At 41.8% G+C, this 16,730-nt stretch overlaps 1 long non-coding RNA gene across 1 annotated transcript; it reads right to left on the bottom strand.

The window, feature by feature from the left end:
• Nucleotides 1-2,681: 2,681 nt before the first annotated feature.
• Nucleotides 2,682-15,420, bottom strand: LOC125943938 (uncharacterized). Its single transcript, XR_007466004.1, has 4 exons — nucleotides 15,024-15,420; nucleotides 14,058-14,151; nucleotides 9,336-9,600; nucleotides 2,682-3,668 (listed from the first exon to the last, which is right to left on the bottom strand). It is a non-coding gene; the product is annotated as an uncharacterized LOC125943938 (long non-coding RNA).
• Nucleotides 15,421-16,730: the final 1,310 nt, after the last annotated feature.

Genomic DNA, 16,730 nt, shown 5'->3' with positions numbered 1-16,730 from the left:
CACTCTTTCGCCAACGTGTCAAGATTAAGTGAATGGGCGCACACTTGAATATGTGCGCACTATATACGCACAATAAGCGACGGTACTACATCGGTATAGCGCGAATGGTCGAAGCTGAATGTTTCGTGACGGTCCACAAGAGTAAGCGAGTTACTCGCGATAATACGCATTTGCTACACGGTATTTGCAATGTGCAGAACAGTACGTTTCAAGCCTTGTGCACAGCAAGAACAAATCTATCGGAACTGAGCACACCCGCGAGCGATTAGACAGAAAATAATCAGATAGTGGCCGCGCCGAGGAAGTTCACTGAGCCAGAAACTGACAAGCCGCTGCGTGAAAATATTTGCCGAATAAAGAAAAAAGAGCAAAACACACTAATCCTGATTCAATTCACGAGCGGAATGTTTGGATAGCTTGAAATACATATTTAGCCCTGTATTTATAAAAAGCACAATATACGCTGCTTGCGCTGTTTGGACATAGGCTAATCAGCTCCGAAAGCGCTTTTGCATGTTCTCTGAAGCTGTGATCAAAGCTTCGTGTCGTTCACCCAGCGACCGTTTACGATATCTCCCAAAACAGGGGTTTTATAAGCCGCGCCGGCGTCATACACTTCCATTGTAAGCAAGGAGGCAACGGAGGCAGTTGAGGCAAGCAATGGACGCGTCACCACGTGATCAAACATGGCAGCGCCCAGGGGATTGCCGCGAAAAGGGTCAATAGAAGCGGAGAGCTCGCGTAGCTGCAGCCATAGTTGATGCCGCAGTACGGATGGTGAGAAGTCGGCCGGCCTGAAGGAGGCCAGGGATCGCCGTAGAAATTAATTGAAGAGGAGACAGCACGCTGAAGAGGCTCAAGAGGAGCGTGCCGAACGGTTGGCCAAACGCCGTGAAAGAGATGCCACAAGACGGGTTCGCTTAGCCTCTAACAATGAATCTACAGCACCGACCTCTGATGATGAAAGCTGCTTGAGTTCTGCGTGTCTGAAGGGAGCCCGCCTTGCCAGACGTGCTGAAACATCGAAGAAACGTCGTGTCAAAGAGACCGAAGAGGAACGTACCGAACTACTCGACAAACGACGGAACAGAGATATGGTTAGAAGAGCCCGTTCACAAACCGTTGATGGGGTCGACCAATGCAAGACTGACTTTACGATTAGACAGAGTGAGTGCGAGTCTGCTATACCCGTGTAAATTGCGGAAATCAGAACGAGGATTAACCATTATGACGCGCGTTTTCAACAAGGACTCGAAACGAGACCACGCGTTCATTCAAGGCCTGGAAGAACGATATCAACTTGAGGTGAATCAGTTGCTGCCCAGTGGGGAAGTAGTTTGGAGCTGGAACTTTGATGAGTCTAACTATGCCATTGACGATGTCGCCACAAAAGCCCATTACAATACGGATCATAGAAGTGTCTTCATTGGCGTGAAAAATACCGTCTTAACCGTCGGTTAACCCCAACGTCTCTGCTTTCTTAATATAGTGGGAAGCCACTAAGTTTAATAACATGTCTAACTACAAACGAAGCCGAAGCGGAGCCGGGGGTCCGTAGGTATCGCTGCTCGACTAGGTTTAACCAGAAATAAACCACTGCCACTTTCTTGTAGCACGTATTGAGCAACAGAAGGCTGTATCGGGAGCTTTTCATGTTGCTCTGCAATTTTCTAAATGGCACTTTTCATCCAATCATGGTAATTAAGTTGATTAATTAATTAATACTCTAGTTAGGCGTAATGCAAAAAATAATCTCAGTATCCCGAAGCGACGGCAAACAGCGTTACCTTGGGTCTCTTCAGCTAAGTAGTATATTTTTAAAGTTAGGCCCAAACTAAGTGAAACACCCTGAATTCATTTACACCCCATTTACAGAAGCATAAAGAAACGCCCTTGGTGCCAATAACAGGGTGCTAGCTATGTAACTACCCTTCTTAAAGGGTGTAGTATTGCAAAATAATGCAAGAGGGTGTGTGAAAGGGTGCGAAAACGTGAACACACCCTTTTTACACCTTTTTAGGTATAAACACTTTCACTGGGTGTATTGTCGTCCTTCCAGTGCCCTCATGGCGTCACTACGCCGTCGTCATTGCATCGTTGGCCAATACGTCCTCGTCGTGCGTGGGATCCGTATGTTCTGGTGCCACAACTTTTGTTGAGCGGTGAAAGTGCGTCCAACTTGGTCATGTGCTCTATCCTTGCAAATAATCGCTAAGCAAGACCAGCGTTCTCCTCAAACACCAATCAGAGCTTCACTAAAACCGATTCCCACAGCCCGTGGCATTTATAATTTTCAAAGCGAACAGCTTTCTTTGGCTTATTTGGCCGTTTTCAGGGCAGGTCGGTGAAAGGTACCTCGGTGGTCGGACTCTAAAAGAGAAACGAACATTCACTTTCTCTCGCTACCTCTCTCTCTCTCGCTCAATCTCACTTATTATCACTCACTCTCTCTAGTTGGCTCTCGCTCTCATTCGACCTCTTTCTCACTCTTTCGTTCCCTCATTCGCCCTTGCTCGTGCGTTCATTTGTTCCGGCTATTCGTTTATACATTGAGAATCATCGTCGATGGTCGCTGCGCAATGTTTTCTTTTTTTCTCAAAAAAGACCCAATAAATCAATGAAAAGGATATTCATGCAGCAGTAAGTACACTGTAAAAAAATTGCTTTGGTTTTACGGCAAATCTGCTGGTAATTTGTGACCGAACACTTTCCGTAAGTAAAGAACGGTCATTTCCGTAGAACGGACAACCGTAAAAATAGACACCGTATTACAAAATACGAGTGCTTACATATTCAGAAAACGGAAGACTCTGTATGCTGAATCATATGGTTCGACCGTTAATGTACAGGTGCTTTCCGTATTCAGAAAACGGAAGGCGCTGTATGTTGAATCTGTAGTATACGGTCCAACCGTTAAAATACAGGTGTTTTCGTATCCAGGAAACGAAAGGCTCCGTATGCTGAATTTGTACTATACGGTCCAACCGTTAAAATACAGGTGTTTCCGTATCCAGAAAACGAAAGACTCTGTATGCTAAATCTGTACTATACGGTCCAACCGTTAACATACAGGTGTTTCCGTACTCAGAAATAAAAAGGCTCCGTATGCTAAATCTGTACTATACGGTCCAATCGTTAAAATACAGGTGTTTCCTGTATTACGTTTTACAGAGCATATTGATTGTTTAGAGAATGTATTATCGGGGACAGAAGTGCCCAAAATGTGCGAATGTCGACCGAATTTTATTGGTGCACTTTCTGCTGGGATCAGCCACGCTAACATTTGCATTCGGAAAGTGGTCTGCAACGCAGATGATAGCGGCTGATAGTGCAGAGATGCAATTTGGTCGACACTCGCACGTCCTGGGCACTTTTGTCCCCGATAGTACATATCCTTTAATGAAAATGTCATGAATGCAGCTCATCGCAGAAGCAGCAGGTAGCTATGGAGAAAACTGTCTGGCCAACACATTGAAATAGCTCAAAAGATCAAACACTTTGCCTTTTGTGATATGAATGAATTGCACGACATATATACAAATAAGTGCAAAATTTTATTCGTCAAGTACTTTAGATCACAGAAGCAATTTTATTTTCTTCGACCACTCGTCTTGCACTGTTTCCTGGTGAAAGCTGTTCCCACATGCCTTGCAAGGATAAACTTGCTGCTGTTAGGAGAAACAAATAATATTGGTGAATTTCCATCCTAAACGAAGTGGCAACAAAAGACAATCACAGAACACAACAAAGCGGTAACTGAAGTATTAAAAAACCATGAACGTGGTTCAACATTGTCAGAACAAGGGATGTTGCTGTAGCGAACATTTCGACAGATACGTGTCATCAGGGCAGCAACTGTTTTCCTTGGCAGCGGTTTTGGATGTGCATAGCTCACTCGCCCCTACCCTCATCTGGTGCATATAGTAGGTCAAGAGAAACCAAAGTGTTAAAATAAAGGTAGGAAGGGTGTGTTTCGCCGTGATTGTGATGGAGTGTGTAGGGGCACTGCTGTAAGTTGTTACAATGAGTAGGGATGACCTAAACAGAAAACGATCTGTAAACCTAGTAGACCTATTCTTCCCAGAAATCAACATAGGAATTAAAATAAACTGTTTGGACATTTGGCAAAAAAAGCAATGAAGAATTAGGCAAAATAACATGATGTGTCTGTGTGTCTGGTTAAGATCAGTGGAAATGGCAAATGAAGGTACGTTATCAATAAACATTTCATCAAGATCCAATAAAGAAAAAAAGATATTGGTCAAACATTAAATAAGTAAGGACACCAAATTAAACTGGGTATGACCATAAATAGTAAAGAACAGCCTGTGAAAAAAATGGGACGGGAAATGATAACAAGGTGCAAGATAGAGAAAAGTTTAGCACTGTTTACTGTATGTTCATGCCACTACTGACGACTTGAAGTTTCAGTCTTCCTGCTGAAGCTGTATTACTTGGATAAGGAAATGGGTCACAATGTGTTGCAGACAAGTCTACATTCAGATTCTGTTCAAATCTTCAATGTAATTTTATGGAAGAAAATGGTATGGACAGTCCTACTGGATGGGCATTCATTCAGCAGTACCATCCACAGGTATTAGCTTAAAATTTATTGGTCTCACTGGACCTTAGCTCTTGGGAAATCATTAGCTGTTTTTTTTATCACAGATGCCTTCAAGTTATATCGGTTGGCAGGAGTGCTAGCAAACAACATTATACTTGTTGCCGCAGTCAAAAGTGATATTTGGTAACAATGAGTAAAAGAAGCAAACAGCATTCTACAATACTGATTCAAATCAACCGAAATAGCTGCTAAAATGAATGTACCCTGGCCCCCAATACACAATAATTACACATCACATTGATGCTCATCGTGTCGATCATGCTATTAGAACACTAGGCATCAAGTGAGGAGAATAAGGAGATAAAAAATTAAATTATGGGGTTTTACGTGCCAAAATCACCATCTGATTATGAGGCACGCCATAGTGGGGGATTCCGGAAATTTGGACCACCTGGGATTCTTTAACGTGAACCTAAATCTAAGTACACGGGTGTTTTCGCATTTCGCCCCCATCGAAAATAAGGGGATCAGAGGGCACATCCTTTTTTTCGAACATTAAATGTGCTTCGTATTAATGTTGCCTTCCAACTCCGAAAGGAGCAGTTTCAGAGATGGTTACCGACACATAAGAAAACTCGTGACATTCTGTGCAGCAGAACATCACACGCAAATACACTTTTTCCTGCAAAATGACATCCTGTAGTCAAACCTTGTGCACATGTGCCAACCTTAGAATTTGAAAAACACCACAGTGGAAAGGCACAAAGTGTTAACCTTGCTGAAGAATACTAAAATTATTTGATTATTCATTCAAGATTCGCAGACTTTGCTCTCTACAGGTGCTGTAAACAGGCACCCTGCTTTTGCAGTTGTACCAACAATGATCTGTAGAGCAGATGAGGAGCAATGGTTATGAAATTTAGGCAGGAGTATACGCCGCAAATGACAATCCACTTCACATTTTAATCTGGTGGAGGATGCGTACTCCAAAATAGAAGAAACTAGTGTACCCTAAAGATTGCTGTGGCCGATGCCTGTGCACTAGCAGGTACACATAACATGGCAGTTGCAATTATATTTCCACAAGCTATAGTTACTGCAAGCTACTACCAGTGTACTGGTCCACAGGTGTAATACATTTAGGGCAATTTAAAACTCTCTAATGAATTTATCTCATATGACAGAATTGGAATGCAATATCTTGCAAATAAGTGATGCTCTATGTGCCGTCCCATACAATGAAACACCTTTGAAAAACCTGAATAGCCACCTGGGCCGTGACGAGAGGTGAAGTGTATTCTGTGTAAACTAGTACAGCTGCATAGTGTAGAGCGCTGGAGAGTGCATTTAGTAACAGCTGTGAAGCTTTTTTCTTTTGTTAAACTGCACACAGTAAACACCTCCTTGCAGTTTTGAAACTCTTTTTATTAAAAAAATTTTCTGCACGCAAACAAACAAGGACGAAGAACCATTTGCTTAAGAACCCACAGATCTGCTCAATCCAATCAACAGGACACATCAATAGCGCATATAACAACACGTGTGATAAAAATGCCACGGATCAGCGCAACCCCATCAACATAAAAACAGCAATGCACATAAAACGAGCACTTAAGATGAAACTATGTTAAAGATAAGATGACAGGAGCGAATTCTCTTTATCTAGCAATGAAACAGAAGGATGACTGATGCATTTTTACTTTAGTTTTGCAATCCAGTGCACTTCCACAATTTCTCTCACGGTTTGATTTAGTTGCCTAAACAATGTGCCGGTGCTTCTAAGAAAGGTGAGCACGCATGTTCTTGACAATGCATGGCCAAATGCTTACTAGGGCCATCTTTCAGACTGGACAAGTGTTCCGTTAGTCTTGTGTTAATGCATCTAGCAGTCTGCCCTACGTACACATGACCACATGTCATAGGAACCTGATACTCAACATTCTTCGCACAATCAAGAAATTGGTTCTTATGCGGATGTTTAATACTACATTCTTTCTTTGCAGCACCCTTACTTTCGAACTTACTTTTTTCTCTAGAACACACATTACCTCTTTTGTTTTTAGCCGAAAACACCACTTTTACTTCGTAACTCCCAGCCACCTTTTTAAGTCTGTGTGAAAGGCCATGCACATATGGAATCACTGAAACCTTGGAAGCTAATTCTTTCTGCCTTTGATTTTTTGTGCATAGTTCTTTATCCTGTTTAAGTTTTTTCATTAGTCTAGCGCATGACGCCAGCATCACAGCGAGCAGGCACCCGGCCTCTCTCAATTGATCAACTTGCTCAAGAAAGGCAATGTTTACAGTGCGGTAACATGACTTCAACAATGCTGACTGGCAACATGAACTCACTGTGCCATTCTTTACAAGCCTGGAATTTCTTGAGGCATAGTTGATGTAGCTTGTTATCAAGAAACTGTAGCTTCTTATCTACTAGTACTTGCAAAGTAAAATTTAAGCCCTTGCCTAGAGAGTCAAAGGCGTCTACTACTAGTGAAGGCTTGACTTTTACTTCGAAAGTACCGGTAGATGACAAGCTACAGTTCCTTTATGTCAAGTTAGAAATTCTACCAGAACATGTGTGTTGGTCATTCACGCCCCGAGCTGGAAAACCGCTAATGAACTATGCCTCAAACCATTCCAGGTTTGTGAAGAATGGCATAGACATTTCATGTTGCCGGTCAGCATTGTTGAAGTCATGTTATCGCACAGTAAACATTGCCTTTCTTGAGCAAGTTGGTCGGTTGAGAGAGGCCGGGTACCTGCTCGCTGTGATGCTGGCGTCATGTGCTAGACTAATGAAAAACTTAAACAGAATAAAGAACTACGCACAAAAAATCAAAGGCAGAAATAATTAGCTTCCAAGGTTTCAGTGATTCCTTATGTGCATGGCCTTTCACAGAGACTTAAAAAGGTGGCTGGGAGTTACGAAGTAAAAGTGGTGCTTTCGGCTAAAAACAAGAGGTAGTGTGTGTTCTAGGATAAAAAGTGAGTTCGAAAGTAAGGGTGATGCAAAGAAAGAATGCAGTATTAAAAATCCGCGTGAGAACCAATTTCTTCATTGCGCGAAGAAAGTTGTGTATCAGGTTCCTATGACATGTGGTCATGTGTACGTAGTGCAGACTGCAAGATGCATTAACACAAGACTAAAGGAACACTTGTCCAGTCTTTAAGGTGTCCCTAGTAAACATTTGGCTATGCTTTGTCAAGAACATGCGTGCTCACCTTGACTTAGAAGCACCGGCATATTGTTTAGGCATCGAAATCAAATCGTGAGAGAAATTGTGGAAGCGCACTGGATTGCAAAACTAAAGGAAAAATGCATCAGTCATCCTTCTGTTTCACTGCTAGATTCGCTCCTGTCTTTTCATCTTAAGTGCTTGTTTTATGCACATTGCTGTTTTTATGTTGACCGGGTCGAGCTTATCCGTGACATTTTTATCACAAGTGTTGTTATATACGCTATTGATGTGTTCTGTTGACTGGATAGCACAGATCTGTGGGTTCTTAAGTAAATGGTTCTTCGAAAATAAAACCAGTTGTTAGAACGCGATCGTGCTTGTGTTGCTCCTTTTCTTCGTCCTTGTTTGTTTATGCACAAAACATTTTTTTAAATGAATCTGTTCCACTTAGGCCGACTCGCAGTTTTGCTTCCTTTTTTTAAAGGTAATGATACGTATGGCTATCACATGCATGTACAGTATGACCTTCATTCCCAAACAAAGTGAACAGCACTACCCTATGCGTCAGGTGCCTTGTTTCACACATTCTCCCAAACATTATTAGCGCGGGATGCTGAGGTTGGCAGGGAAACTGATTTATGGAGCAGTATAAAGTATTAAGTACTCAGCTCTTAATGTTTTCTCTGCTGTTTAAGCATCGTTGGGTCTTATAGTAAGAAAATACGGAATACAACATGCATAATTCACGACGCAACCCCTTTGGAAGTATTTAGTAGTCTGAATTATTATGGGTTGCATATTTAGATTAGAAGGATTTCATTCCGCTGCAAGAATGGTATCATCCCAATAATTCTTGCGTTTGGTGCTATATTTACTTTTATTTCAGTTGGAATGTAGATGCATCGACAGCGATATCGCTTGACATGTCTCCGATTGACTGTTTCTCCAACTTAAGCAAACTCATATTCTGAAATGACCTTGTAGATGATACCAAGAACTTGCTCAGCAGGAGTATGTCTAACATTCACGAGATCTGAGGCTCTTGAACGCATATCTAAGAAAGCCTGGGGTGCATGCTGCTCTCTCATTTAATCAGCAAGTTTCTGGAAATCATCTATAAGTTTTCTTGTGATGAATGTAAATTTGCTTGTACGGGAGAAACATGGAACTTGAACAGGTGAATTATGTAGCATAAGAATGATCTCAGCAAGAAGCAGGCATCAAGAAGCATTGTCGCTCAACACGCATAAACCGTCAATTAAAAGAATTATTGGGATGATTTAAAATTCTGGTAGTGGAATGAAATCTATTTTCTAATCTATATCTAAACTCCATGAATATTCAGCCTACTACCACTACCTTTGCCAGAAACATTCATAGTCATTATCCTACCTATGCAAAATTATTCCGACCAATATTCAAGCCATCATAAGCTGTTTTTTTCACTGCCAAATTCTCTGAGGGAGAAGAGGTGTCCTATTTCTCTCTACCTATTTCTCGTTCACTGTTCACTCTCAAACTGCATTAGGCTTGAGCAGGTTCTATGCTTAAAGCTGCGATTCCCTTTCCCTCTGCCACCTCTGACCCACCTGGTTAGCTAAGTAGGTAGAAAAACTGCAGAAGAAAGGTGGTGGCGCTGAGTTGGACTTGTGCCCCAAGGAACCTTTGCACGGTGGCTCGAGGAGCAACTGCTTGTGGCATGGAGTGGCTCAAGCTGTGATGAGTTCACTTTGTAAAACCCTGCTGGTTACTGCTGGCCCGTCTTTGCCGGAACAGGAATGAACGTTGGCAGTCTGCAGTCTCGGTTTCTTCCTTGAGCGCCATGGCCATGTAAAGAAACCTTGTCTCGACAGGCTGCATAAAAAAGGATAATTTTCTGAGCTAAGTCTTTTTTCCTAAAAGAACCCATTTAAGTTGTATTTGTAACTTTGCGACACTTTCCGGGTGATGCCAGCTGTACTTCATTGCACAATACCACAATCATGACTGAGCTGTGGCCATTCTGAATACAGCTTGCAACACGTGACAAGACCATATATACAAATGCAACCAAAATAGTAAACATTTGTTGTAGCTTCTGTATATGGCACTATTTGAATGAGACATTTGTAGCACTCTTCTCAGCTCAGTAAACTTATTTCTAGTTATTTTACTTTTCATGAGGAAATTGCCATGAGCTTCTCTTGAAAAGTAAGTAAATATTCTTGCTTCAGTTTATTCTTCAAATACTTGCATCACGAAATTCTTGCATCACGAATGGATATCAGGAACCCATTTACACCACAGGCAGAGCTCCATATGTTTAAAAACATTATAAATCAAAGTACAATATCCCAATTTTCGTAATCGTGTCATGCTAGTATTATTGGTGGCTATGGCTGCTTCAAGCAATTATTTTTCATTAAGGTGGAAACAGTTATCAAATCAAATTGTTTGCAGCAAGGGTGTACAATCCACAAAATCAATCAAAAAGGTCACGTTGTGTTCACTATTCAAACGTTTAGGATAGGTTACATACAACAGCTAATAAAGAATGCAAACTTGAAAATCTCAACTGAAGAAGAAACCAGTTTTTGAATATGGAGCAAAATGCCACCAGCTCATGTGGAGTACACCCTTACTATGTACTCCAAGCGAAGAATGTTGTTACAGCAATGCTTGAACACTATATGAATGTAACAATCAACAACCTTAAGCAGAATCTTAACACCACTAAACAAATCGTGCTTCGAAGATTCCTGATCCAAAATTCTCAACAAATTGTTCTGGTGTTGTATGTGTTAAGCTTGTGCGTTCTGAAATGCAAGCTCACATCTAAAATTTCTCTAAAGGCAATATCAGCTTTCTCAAGATAGGTATGACGTGCAGATAAAGTGGATAATGCATGACATCATGAACACTCTGATGTGTTTACCAGTGGACTCACTCTTGCAGCCATGAAATTATGAGATGCAGACACATTTTACGTTGAAACCGGTTTTGTGGAGTACTGCATGCTTCCCAGGCTTCTCCAGTTGTGAGAGCCGTCTCCCCTACACAAATGAGTGATGAGGAATAAAAAAAGAATTTCAACATGCAACAATATGTTGGTCATTTGCTAGTATCCAGCAGGCTTTTTGACTCCTAGCTTGCCTCATACATATCTACCATGCACAGTATTTGCTTTGCCCAAGCATCAGCCACTTTACGATGCAATGTGTACAGAGCCCTTGCCCTTAGTTTTTCTGCTTTGGAAATAGTTACCGTGTGTTCAGCTGGCGTCGAGAAAGGGGACTTAAAATACTATGTGCACCACTGATCTCTACTATGTTTTGCTGGATGCTGCTTCGCTGCCCACAGAGCCAGGCGTAGATGAAGCCAGCGGAAATGCAGTGTCGTGCAGCGGCTTGTCCCAAAAGTAGGGCATACGCTGCACTTACTAGTGTGTGCCGTCGCATAATATTGCTGCCATAAAAATTTTTCTTTGTGGTTTTCCACATCTAGGCGATGTCTCCACATGTCTGGTGAGAGCTTTTACGACGTTCTGAACCCGTACGTGATAAGTTTTTCTTACAGAAAGCATTTTCTGATTCACAAGTGTTTTCAGCACGTGCCACTCATGTTAGCGATGCTGTCAGTGCTGTGATGGAAAATTCTAGACGTCTTCTCGAAATACTTCTCTGGACTGCTTCGGTAGCTTATGGCACAAAGGGCAAGCATTATAGCAGAAGAAATGCCGCACTCCTGTGCAGGTGAAATGCCACAGCAAAGCCGTGAAGTACCAACTTCTGGGACAAGGTTGGCTTCCGTCGAAGGCGCTCAATGCGCTATCCAGCCCTCTATAGTAGAGCTCAGTGGTGTGCAACCTTTTATACTAGCTTTGCTTTCTAGTCGGAACATTGGAAACAGCTCCCACCTTACTTTTCTCAACCTGTGACATGCGAACCGAAAGTCGCATCACTGTATTGATTCTAAGGCTTTAGTTTTCTAAGCGAACTGCCTGCATATTCTAGCATGTTGTTAAAAAATATAGTTGGCACATTTTTACTGTTACAAGACAGGTTAGTTGGCTGATAGAAATGTGAAACATGTTACAAGCGCTCTGATAGGATGCAAGAAGCAGAATTGAAATTTACTTGGCACAGGGGCTACAGCAGGCAAGTATGGTTACTGTATGCTCTAGTGTTGTTTCAAGTAAAAGTTTTTATGCTGTATTTCTACTTATTCTGAACCATCAAACTGCACAATCAATGTTCCAAGTTTATACATTCTTGGCGTTTGATTGCCCACATGATTTATTTCCTATGAACACAGGCAGTAATCCCTCTATAATAAGCAAAATGAGTTAGAAAAAGAAATTCCGTGATAATAGTCCACATTTGCCGAGGGCAGAAGTAATTAATGGCTGATAGCACTTAATTGAAGCTACATAAATATTCACATTTCTCACAGCTTCTTCAGCAAGTAATAAAGAGGTATGCTGTGCACCTTTGCATGACCAATGCAATCTGGTGAGAGACTGTGCACTGAGTCTGCTTGGTTGTGTTCGGCAATTTGACTTTGGTATTTTGCTATACATAATTCTTTGGGTACTCGTAGCTTACTTTGCGATAAAATGGAACTTGGAGCAGTGGTCATCTATACATAAATATTTGCACATAAATAACGCAACCACAATTACAGCATGATGAGGGGGGGCAATATGAGACTCTCAGAAAACGAAAAAAAATGATATTAAGATTATAATGTGACGTGATGCCACAAGAAAACAAAGCAATGCATAGAAGCAGATGGCGCTTCCATGCCACCAAGATTATTTACTAAATAGGCAGCGCTTCAGAAGTGCCCGCGACACAATTGAACAAGGCAAAGCTGCGTTTGCTCATGTGTGTTTGAACACGGCTCCACACGCGGTAGCGATCACAGCATTGTTGCCAAGTGGTTTAGATTGCCGCAGTTTAAAGTTCCAGAAAATGTACAGAAGAACAATCTGCTTTATAGTCTTACAGAATATAACGTGAAGTACATTACAAGGCCAGAAACATTCCTAGAAAAGTTGCCTTATATTTGCATAAATCGGCAAGCAGCATGGCTTGTTTTACATAGAATAAATTTTCATGATTTTAACATGCAGGGGCACCACTTGGCTAAGCAATAGGGATGTAATGTGTATGCATACAAGCATTACCCCATTCATTTGTACCACATCGCCCATAAGAAATCAATTTTCCCGTCCAAGTCTGCCTCATGCAAGACTGGAATTAAAGCATAAGTTTATACAGTCATCCAAACAAGAACACCTCATTTTCACATATGAAATTCATATAAATAGATCTCTCTTGATGCCAGCCTCCTGGAACGCTGAACCTTGCTGCATGCTTTAGAGAAATTATAGTAGTAGCACTTTACTCAAAAGTTATTTAGGGCTGCAGTGTTGCAGAACACACCTACAAATGCCGCATTTCATGTGTAACAACTTGGTTGATTTGCTTCAACAACCTACCAAGAGCAAATTAAAATTATTTCTTCCTGTTTAGCATTTTTGCCTGCTAGACCACAATCGAATGTCATCAATATATTAACTTGGAGAAACAAATCTGGCTTATACGGGGCGTCCCAACTATTACACACAAAGGTTTGGAAGTATGCAAATGCTACGTATCTGGACACAACCAAGGTAACGTTTGCCATCACCTGGAGATACTTTTTTTGCATTCTGCCTAATTGCATAATTAAGTGTAAATTATTTAATCAACTTCTCAAATATTATAATTACATGAAATACGTGCTACATGAAAGTTTATCCGAGCGTGAAAGAAAGCCACGAATACACGCAAAGAGCCTCGAGCGGCCATTCGTGCGGCAATTTTATGTGTATTCGCGAGCTTCTTTCCCGCTCGGAAGAACACTTTTATGTAGCACTTCTTGCACAACAGGATGCTGTATCGGGAGTTGTTCATGGTGTTCTACAATTTCCTCATTTACACTTTTCATCTGATTAGAGTAATTGAGAGGTTGATTAATTAAGACTAATGATCTAATTAGGCGGAATGCAAAGAATATTCTCAGTATCTCCAAGCAATGGCAAACGTAATAATAACTTGGTTTTGTCCAGCTACGTGGCATCTTTATTTTAAAAATATTTATGCATCATAGTTGGGACACTCCGTATATTAACACCTTCACATATTGCCACAGCTGCGTGTTGTAACATTCAAAGGGTGCTTGTCCACCAGCACTCCAATGTCACTAACAGTGATCACCTACACAGCTAAGTGGATCGCCATGATGCAGGTTGGTAGTAAAATGCTGAGAGAAACAAATCCACTCACTTTGAAGGCAACAATATTGCAGTAACTTGAGAGACATGGCGTCATGGCAGGCAGCAGATCTCTTCTCAGCTCCAGCAGGACACCAGCAACTAGTCTTTCAGTAAAAGAAAATATTGAATCAGTAATGTTATGTTACCTTGTTCTTGCTAAGCATCAGCACAATCATCTGATTTTCATGCATATCTACTTTCTGCTTAAGCAGTTACAACTGAAGTATTTATAAAATACAGTCTATGTTGATTGCATTTGCTTCTCTGGCATGTACAATTTTTTTGCAACTGATACATTTACAGCTAGCTATACGACACGAACGCTTGGACTGCCCAGACATCATTAGAAGCAAAACGTCTTGCTGCACCACAAGGGCCGGTATTTTGTAGCGATGCCTTTAAAGTAATAATGCCTTTTCGCGCTTATCGCGCTTTGTCAGTGGTCAGAGCGACGGTCCGCTCGCGTTATCAACGTTGATATCGTGAGCGGACCGTCGCTCTGACCACTGACAAAGCGCGATAAGCGCGAAACGGCATTATTACTTTAAAGGCAGTCGCTACAAAATACCGGCCAAGCAGTTGCACCAAGGAGAGACACAGCAGAGCTAACAATTTTTTTTTTGGTAACTACAATGAAAATGCATGCAAGCAAGGAGGCAACTATCGCACGTATAGTGCCAGTACAAGCGTCAATACAAATTATGTGCGCAACTGAATGCACTCTTATTCTAAGTTTTTAACGCGCATGAGCAATAGGTTATACGCGCCACACGAAAAATTTCGATCGCGCTACCATGGAGATCGATGTGAAATTATATGTGATCCTTTTTCCCATTCACGTGCCATTTTTGCCCTATGACGCTGTTTACTGGCCTTTTGAAAAAAAAAATAGTTCTGTTCGCGACGCCAGCTTACCACACATCATCTAAACAGCTACGCTATGCAAACCGAACAAATAGAATTACAACGGGCTTACCTCATACGTACGCGTACGCGCAGCGTGCGTACACTGTTGAACATCCGTTGAGGGCAGGCTATCCCGTATCCAAGCGCATACGTGCACCCGTACACAGGACTTCTTCGATGCCGCAGCGTGCAGAGTTTTGTAGACGAAGGGACACATTCCGTTCAAACATCCCCGCGCTATGACGGCACTTGACGAGCACAGAAGCGTACACCACACCGCGACAAATTCGGAACTTTGCCAGTCCTAACATGCCGAGAGTCGTACAGCCGAGAGTCAAGCAGCCTAACCATCCATCGCGTCTGTTCTTCGCTCACGATGCGTCAATCTCTGTTCCCTAGGGCCTTGCTCCACTCTTGAGTACAAATCAAGACTTATTTACGGTTAACTAACAAACTGTCCAACATAAAACGATAAAAGCCGGCTGGCTACACAATGCAGCTGCGTTAACCGCTCGTCTTGTTACATCCTCCGAGATCGGAGGCGACGCGCGTGGTTCCACCTGGTGCTGGGAGCGCAGAGAACAAAACAAAATCGGTTTCGTTTTCCCATTTATGCAGTAGTTGTTCGAAGAGTAAAATGAATGCTTGACAAATAATTGAGCTCTGGAAGAGGAGATCGCTTTCTCTGCCACAGGGTAGTACATTGTATACAAAGAGATAGAGAAAGCAAGGAGAGAAAAGGCAGAGAAGTCAACTAGACGAGAGTCCGGTGAGCGTTGCAATGCCGTGCTAGAGTGTAATGTGATGCGTCAATAAGCTCTAGTATAGTGTTAATTTGGACTGGCTGGTGCATGTAATGAACGGTGAAATAATAAGTTGTGCCATTACTTTTACCCATGGATAAAGCTCATGTAATAAATGGTGTTGCATGTTGGGTTAAAAAAGAAATAAAGGTTGAATCGTTATGCCAACTCGGGACAGGGCGTTTTTTTTTCTTTTTCTTTCTTTCTTTCTTTCCTTTTGACAGTTCACACAGTGCTATATCCCTCATCTTCGATCACCTTCCCGTAGTTTGCACACGTCTTGGTGCCTGTTCGATGCCGCAGCGTGCAAAGTTTTGTAGCCGAGTGAAACACATTGCGCGCAAGTATACCCGCGCTATGACGGCACATGACGAGCACACAAACATACACCACACAGCGACAAATTCGGAACTTTGCTCATTCAAACATGCCGAGAGTCAAGCAGCCTAACCATCCATCGTTTCTGTTCTTCACTCACAATGCGTCCATCTGTTTTTGTACAGCATAATTCCGTACATGAAAGTGTGCGCTCGCCGGTCTTGTTTCAAGATGAAGCGCTAAATGATACATGATGATATATATTAATGACATAGCATTAAATATTATTTCAACAGTTCGCCTTTTTGCCGATGGTTGTGTGATTTACAGAGATATATGGCTAGCCCTAACGACATTATAACACTGCAATCTGACCTTAATAAACTAACGGAATGGTGCTGCAAATAGGCAGATGCAAATTAACACAGAAAAGGCCAATCACCTGAACTTCACTTCCGTTCCAAAGTCTCAAACTAATACTTATATATTAAACAATAGCATAGTAAACTCGGTTACATCGGTTAAATACCTCGGTGTCTACATAAATTGCTAGCTTAACATGGACTGACCATATAAAATATATCACAACTAAAGCGCAGAAGAAACTTGGCTTTCTGAAGCGACGCTTGCATCTGGCCGACAGGGACATCAGGCTT

Source organism: Dermacentor silvarum, chromosome 3 (assembly GCF_013339745.2).
Source record: "Dermacentor silvarum isolate Dsil-2018 chromosome 3, BIME_Dsil_1.4, whole genome shotgun sequence".
NCBI classification, from domain to species: domain Eukaryota; kingdom Metazoa; phylum Arthropoda; class Arachnida; order Ixodida; family Ixodidae; genus Dermacentor; species Dermacentor silvarum.
The sequence above is the reverse complement of the archived record's forward strand: the minus strand, read 5'-3'. Positions and strand labels throughout refer to the sequence as shown.